The sequence below is a fragment of the Gossypium hirsutum genome, chromosome A04, assembly GCF_007990345.1.
Source record: "Gossypium hirsutum isolate 1008001.06 chromosome A04, Gossypium_hirsutum_v2.1, whole genome shotgun sequence".
In the NCBI taxonomy this organism is placed as follows: Eukaryota; Viridiplantae; Streptophyta; class Magnoliopsida; order Malvales; family Malvaceae; genus Gossypium; species Gossypium hirsutum.
This window is the reverse complement of record NC_053427.1, coordinates 16,942,700-16,949,446: the sequence shown is the minus strand read 5'-3', so window position 1 is coordinate 16,949,446 and position 6,747 is coordinate 16,942,700. Positions and strand designations below refer to the sequence as shown.

The 6,747-nt window shown below is 39.1% G+C and overlaps 1 non-coding gene across 1 annotated transcript; it reads left to right on the top strand.

The window, feature by feature from the left end:
• The first annotated feature begins 5,685 nt into the window (after window positions 1–5,685).
• On the top strand, window positions 5,686–5,791 carry LOC121228763 (small nucleolar RNA R71). Its single transcript, XR_005926338.1, has one exon. It is a non-coding gene; the product is annotated as a small nucleolar RNA R71 (small nucleolar RNA).
• Window positions 5,792–6,747: the final 956 nt, after the last annotated feature.

Below are 6,747 nucleotides of genomic sequence, written 5' to 3'. Positions count from 1 at the left end.
ATCACTCGAGATGTTTAAGGACAATAAATGAAGCACTCAATAATCAATAATGAAAAGTCATTACCATAGGCTTGCATGAAAATCAAATCTCCACCACTATAATTTAAGATGATACATCAATCAAAGGGTCTTTAGAGGGTTGTAATGTGGCTTGGTTAGGGGGTGTGGTGACAACCTGAAGAAAGGGTTAGAATCGAGATTGAGTTGAAAAATTACTTAACTAGAAAAATAGCTAGTCATCAATTGCGTACAACAGAGCTTTTCTCAAAATATGGAATTTGACTTCTTTAGCTTAGAAGATTACTACTATTAAGATGTATACATTTTTTTGAAAGAAAAAGTTAAATAAAAAGTAGAATAAAACTTAGCTAAGCAACTATTTCAATTCCAATCTTGACAAAAAATAGGGATCAAATTAATTTAAGGGATTTCAACAATTATGGGTTAAGGGTTAATATTAAGGGTAATACAAGAAATGGGTTGTTAGGCTCAAGGGAGTTTACTAGGGGTTAATTGTGGAGGTAGGTTTTTCATGGCATGAGTGGGTTCATCCTAAGTGCCCTAATCATTTTGGCATATCAAATCAAATGGTGTGGTCTCGACATGCATAATCAAGTAAGTTCTAGAATAACAGTTCAATACTGACGCACTCAAAGCAATAATAAAAGTGAGCATGAAATAATTACTCGATGCTCAAAAGGCTCAAAAATCTCACAAAAATTATGGCTTTTTTATGTTTAAAAATTGTGAATTCTAACTCACAGTAATACCTAAACTTTGGGGAAACAACCAAAGATTTTAAATTCTTAAAAATCAACTTATCTTGCTTGATTTTCTAATGTCTTAAGGTTTAAACAATCAATGCATAAATGCCTATGTTTTAATTCAAGATATATCAACAAAAATCATAAATCAATCAAAATTTATCCTAAATATGATATGAGAGCTTTTCAAGAGAACAAGGTAGTCATTCAGGGATTTTTCTAATAATGAAATAAATACCCCCTACACTTAAGATGCACATTGCCCTCAATGTACAAAGATAGATATTAGAGTATAAAAATAAGATAGGGAGAGAAGTGAAACTTCCTGTATGATGAATTCCTCGAACTGGATTTTTGGAGAGTAATCGGTTCGAGAGTGGAGGAGGATACTCCGGCAGTCATAGAGGTTCATTAGTCCATAAGTCCTGTGCCAAAAGAATATTATATCTAGTGGTAGCTATGGTCGTGGTCAATCAGGACAGGGCAGCCGTGAAGAACCTTTCCCGGTGGAGTTGTTAGTTCCTATGCGATGATGAGCTTAGAGCTCCATATAAATATGATAAAATCAGGAACTTTTTAGGGGATATTAGGAAGAATAATTACTCATAAAGAAATAACCGAAATTGATAATTAAGTAAAATTCTAAAATCTAATAAAAATAAAAAAAGTAGATTTAATAAAAATTAAAAATATAAGTAATAAATAAATGTTTTTAAACATCTTCATCGCTGGATGGTTCGCGAGGTGGGTCTGACGATGAGAGGTGGAGGTGCTGACAAATCTGCTGCAGAGTAACATCAATATTGTCAAATTGTTGAAAACACTACTGCTCGAATCTAGTGAGGCGTTTAGAGATGTCAGCATATGAAGCCGCCGCATGAACTAGACGAGAGGGTGGTGGTGGCTAAGTCGGTGGGTCCTCGTGCTGTGGAGGGACATCATCAGGAATGTCCTCGTAGGCCTCCTCCTTGGTAGATTGGGTGAGACAATATTGGGGAGGGTAGGTTCCTCGGTGCCTCTCGATCATCCTCATGCTAAGCATGCTCGAGATGCCTTGTGGAGACATCTGGCCAATGAGGGTAAGGGATGATTCTTGGACCGCGGTGCTAAGAAGCCCGAAGTGTCAAGCCAACCAAGTAACATAGGGGCCAATGGAGATGACCCCCTTCCTATGCCACTCCGTCTAGTGCTGAATCGCGAGAGCGATGAAATAGGGAAGGTTGATGACGTGCCCGTGCGACATAGACCATAAGAAGTAGGCGTCGTGAGTGTTGACGATACCAGTGCTCTCTAGCCTCCCTGTAATCGTGTGCCAAAATGGCGTGTAGGTACCTCAGGGATGGTGGGAGAACTGATGCCTTGGAGCGGCTAGGATTGTAGGAGGCTGCGTCAGGGGCCAAAGTGTGCTAGCACTTCGAGGGAGAGAAATGTATGTGGTGAGTGAGAGCATGTAGCTCATTCTCCTCCTTGAACTCCTCCGTATATAAGCCCAGTGCAGCACCGAACTCTGGGACGCTTAGCTGGTGGACTAACCCACCTAGGTGAAACTGGACCGTGTCATGATCATCGTAATTCGTGATTACGGTCTGAAGATGGAACATTGAGCATAGTTTCATCTTGAGCTCGAGGTATGTTGGTTCAATGATCCCAAAGAACAGCTCCCAAGGGTCGGTGGTTAGGAAGGCCCGAATCGCATCAGCCAATTGAACTTGTTCTACTGCAGCCCAGTCTACGCAACCGCCCACAATTAAAGGTCAGGCCCGATGTATTTGGAAAAGCTCTTCTTGGGGCCCTCGGGGGAACTGTAGGAAAGGGTGACGAATTTTCGTGGTTGGACCTGCGGAAGATGACGCTCCCTTGCTCTTCTTAAAAGCAGGTACGGTGGTTTTCTTTCCTTGTGAAGACAACATGGTACCTACGATCAAAAACCATTAATTCATTTTGAGGAATGATCAAAGTAAAACGAAGATAATTTGTAAATAACAATCATAATTTCAGCAACTACTAAGACTAACAAGTTAATCAAAGCAATCAATTGTATGGCATAAAAATGGCAATGAATTTCATGGAATGCAGTATGTGTGATGGATGAAAAATGTTAACACTAAAGGCATGAGTATATATATTGTTCTAATCATGAATATTTACTTCTAACTAATCAAATAAAGTAGAGAAATCATATAATGAGTAAGAATTTTAACATGAGAAAGATAATAACTATTCTAGATATAACATTTGTATGATAAAAATAAGAAAGGAACGTGAAAAAAATCTTATTATTATGATAAATAGCCCTAGAAATTAGTAAGAATAAATGAGAAAAGAGTGAACAAACGCTAGAAAGAGGAGAATGGGCATCAAAAATGGAGTTGGAGGCGGCGCACGGGCGTGGCAAGGAGGCCGTGTGGAATTGCAGCGGCTAGGGTTAGGGTTTTTGAGTGGGGAAGACAATGAATAGTGCAGGGTATTTATAGATTTTGGGGCTTACGGCCAGGTAACACGCCCGTGTTCCCCAATTTCAGCTCGTGTGATTCGCGAATTTTGAATTTGGGCGCGTCTGATATTTAGTACACGCTCGTGTATTTAGATCCATTCCTGTGTCAATCTAACAGGTTCGACCACGGGTGCTAGACACGGGCGTGTCAAATGCCCATGCTATTTTAGTAGGTTCACCCACAGTTCTTCCACACGGGCGTGTCTCACCCCCATGTTGTTTTGGCAGGTTTGACCACGGCCATGTCGCACGGCCGTGGCATTTTATCGTAGCCCGTGTTTGGAAAAAATTATTGTCCTGTTTTCACACGGCCCTAAGTACGCCCGTGCTCCTGGTCATGTCCCTGTGGAAAACCTATATTCAAGTGCTCCGTTAGTAAGTTAGATGTTGAAGACTAAATTTTAAAGAAGTTAATACAGTTAGTGCTCGGGTTGCCTCCCGAGAAGCGCTTATTTATAGTCTAAGCTTAACTTACCTCACTGTTGAATAATCATGGTGGTTTGAGGAGTTTATACTCCTCATTCCTGCTATTAATCTCATCAAAATATGGTTTTAAACGGGTGTTGTTTACCTTAAAGTTTCGAACTTGGGATGACTCTCCTCAACCGTACTGAATGGGAAAATATTGAGTATCATAAGGGGGATTTCTTCATTCGATGTGGTACTGACAATGTGGGGATCTGTGGCATCTAATAAGACTCTATCTCCAACCTTAAGTTAATTTGGAAAGGGATTGAGCTTGTTCTATCGTAGATTCAGTTTGTTCGGTATTCTCGATTTATGCATTTGCCATTCATCTAGCTCCTTGATTTGTGGCCTTCGATCTTCATGAATGGGTCCTCTACTATTGCTTGAGAATGACTCATGTGCTTCCTTCAGACTCATTTCCTGCAAAGTAGGTTGTTCCATATTGTTAGTTTTAGTAGAATGGGTTAAACGATCACCTTCAATTTCCGATGTGTTGCCAGAATTGCGAGCTTGAAGAATGATTGTCTCGTCTCCCACATAGAGTGTGAGTTCACCTGTGCCAACATCAATAATTGTTTTAGTAGTTGCTAAAAAGGGCTTTCTTAGAATTAAAAGAGTGTTGCTATCCTCCTCTATGTCTAGAACAACAAAGTTAGCGGGAAATATAAGTTTATCGATTTTAACTAGCACATCTTCAATAATACCCCTAGGAAATCTTATAGTTTTATCTACTAATTGAATGCTCATCCTAGTCTATTTGGGTTTCCCAAGACCTACTTGTTTGAACATTTTGTAAGGCATGACGTTAATACTAGCCCCCAAATCAGCTAATGTATTATTAACATCTAAACTACCAATTAAACAAGGAATTGTAAAACTCCCTGGATCTTTAAGTTTGTTGGGTAGTTTATTCTGGAGAATAGATGAGCAGATTGTGTTTAGCTCCACATACGATGCCTCGTCCATCTTCCGCTTAGTTGCTAAAAGCTCCTTTAAAAATTTCATTGCGTTTGGCATCTGTGGTAGAGCTTCAATAAATGGTAAGTTAATATGTAATTTTTTAAGAGTTTAAGGAATTTACCAAATTGTTCATCTGAACAGTCTCTCCTTGTCGCGTTGGGGTATGGCACAGGAGGTTTATATTCGACATTCACTGATTTGTTTTTATTGTGATCTACCTCACCTTGACCTTTGATTACCACAGTTTCTTGCCTCGGTTCTGGCTCAGGCTCAACGAATCCTTCTTCATCTTGAACATTAATCGCATTGAGTTGTTCCCTTGGGTTAGGTTCAGTATTACTTAGCAAGCTCCCTTGTGGTCGTTCAGAGATTAGTTTGGAAAGCTGGCCTATCTGAGTTTCGAGCCTTTGGATAAATGCTTGTTGATTTTTAAGTGCTGTCTCAGTGTTCTGGAAACAGGTTTCTAACACTGAGATAAACTTTGTGAGCATCTCTTCAATGTTCGGTTTCTTTTCCTGTTGGTACCCTAGCCTGGAGGTGGTTGTGGTCTTTGATTTCCTTGACTGCCCTACGAGAAATTGGGGTGGTTCCTCCAATCTGCATTGTAAGTGTTACTATATTGTTTTGAGGTCGAGGATTATTACCCATGTAATTTAATTACTTGTTATCAATGTTGTGGCCATAAGACCTCCACTTGCTTCGCATTGCATTACTGGGTGAACCTGTGATGAACTAAGAAAACCATCAATTTTCTTATTCAAGAGTTCTACCTGATTAAAGAGCATGGTGACTGAATCGACGTTATAAACACCAACTGTTTTCGTTGGCTTTTTCCTCATGACTTACCACTAATAGTTATTCAATGGCATCTCCTCTATGAACTCGTAAGCATCTTCAGGTGTTTTATTATTGATGGTTCCACCATCAACTGTGTCAACCATTTGTCGAGTCGAAGGATTCAGGCCATTATGGAATGTTTGAACCTGAAGCCAAAGCGGTAACCCATGGTGAGGGAACCTTCTCAAAAGGTCCTTGTATCTCCCCCATGCATCGTAGGGTGTTCCTAAATCCATCTGCACAAAAGAAGAGATATCATTATGTAATTTAGCCGTTTTAGCAGGCGAAAAATATTCTAATAGAAATTTTTCGATCATTTGTTCCCAAGTAGTGATTGACCCTCGTGGTAATGAGTTCAACCACTGTTTAGCTTTGTTCCTCAATGAAAAAGGAAATAACCGAAGATGAATGGCATCATCAGAAATGCCATTAATTTTAAATGTATCGCATAGTTCTAAGAAGTTGGCTAAATAAGCATTGGGATCCTCATCCTGCAAACCATCAAACTGAACAAATTGCTGTATCATTTGAATAGTGTTAGGTTTTAGTTCAAAAGTATTTGCATCTACAACAGGTCTACCTATGCTCGATTCAGTTCCTGTTAAAGAAGGTTTAGCATAATCATACACAGTGTGTGGATCAGGATTTTCATAGCCGTAATTGGAGGAGGTAGCTGATTGTCTTGGTTTTCAGCCATCTCTTCAGTTGGGGGCTTAGTATCGTCTTCTTGCTCGTTATCTGTGTATCTTAGGCTTCGCCTTATTTCTCTTTGGTTTCTGCGAACTGTGCGATCGATTTCTTCGTCAAAAAGTAGTGGTCCTAACGGGTTTCTTCTAGTCATAAACTATAAAAACCTACCAAGAGAGGGAAAAAAATAAGTAATAAAATTAAATTAAATTGCAAGAAATATAAATGGCTAAAGTAATAAAAATTGAGTGTTCCTAATATCTTAGTTTCCCAGCAACGGCGCCAAAAACTTGATCGAGTAATTTCATGATAGGTTTTAAATATTTATAATTAATCGTTCTTGAAACTAACTATTATCACGATGTAGGCAAGTGTACCTATCGAACAGTAGTATAGTTTTAACAATACCGAATTGTCGAACCCAAGGGAACTAAAAGTACTAGTAATAACTCTCTTTTTATTATCTAGCCTAAGAATAAAGAGGTTTTTGTTTTAACTAACTAATTATCTAAACTAAGAATTCACAAAGAATGGAAT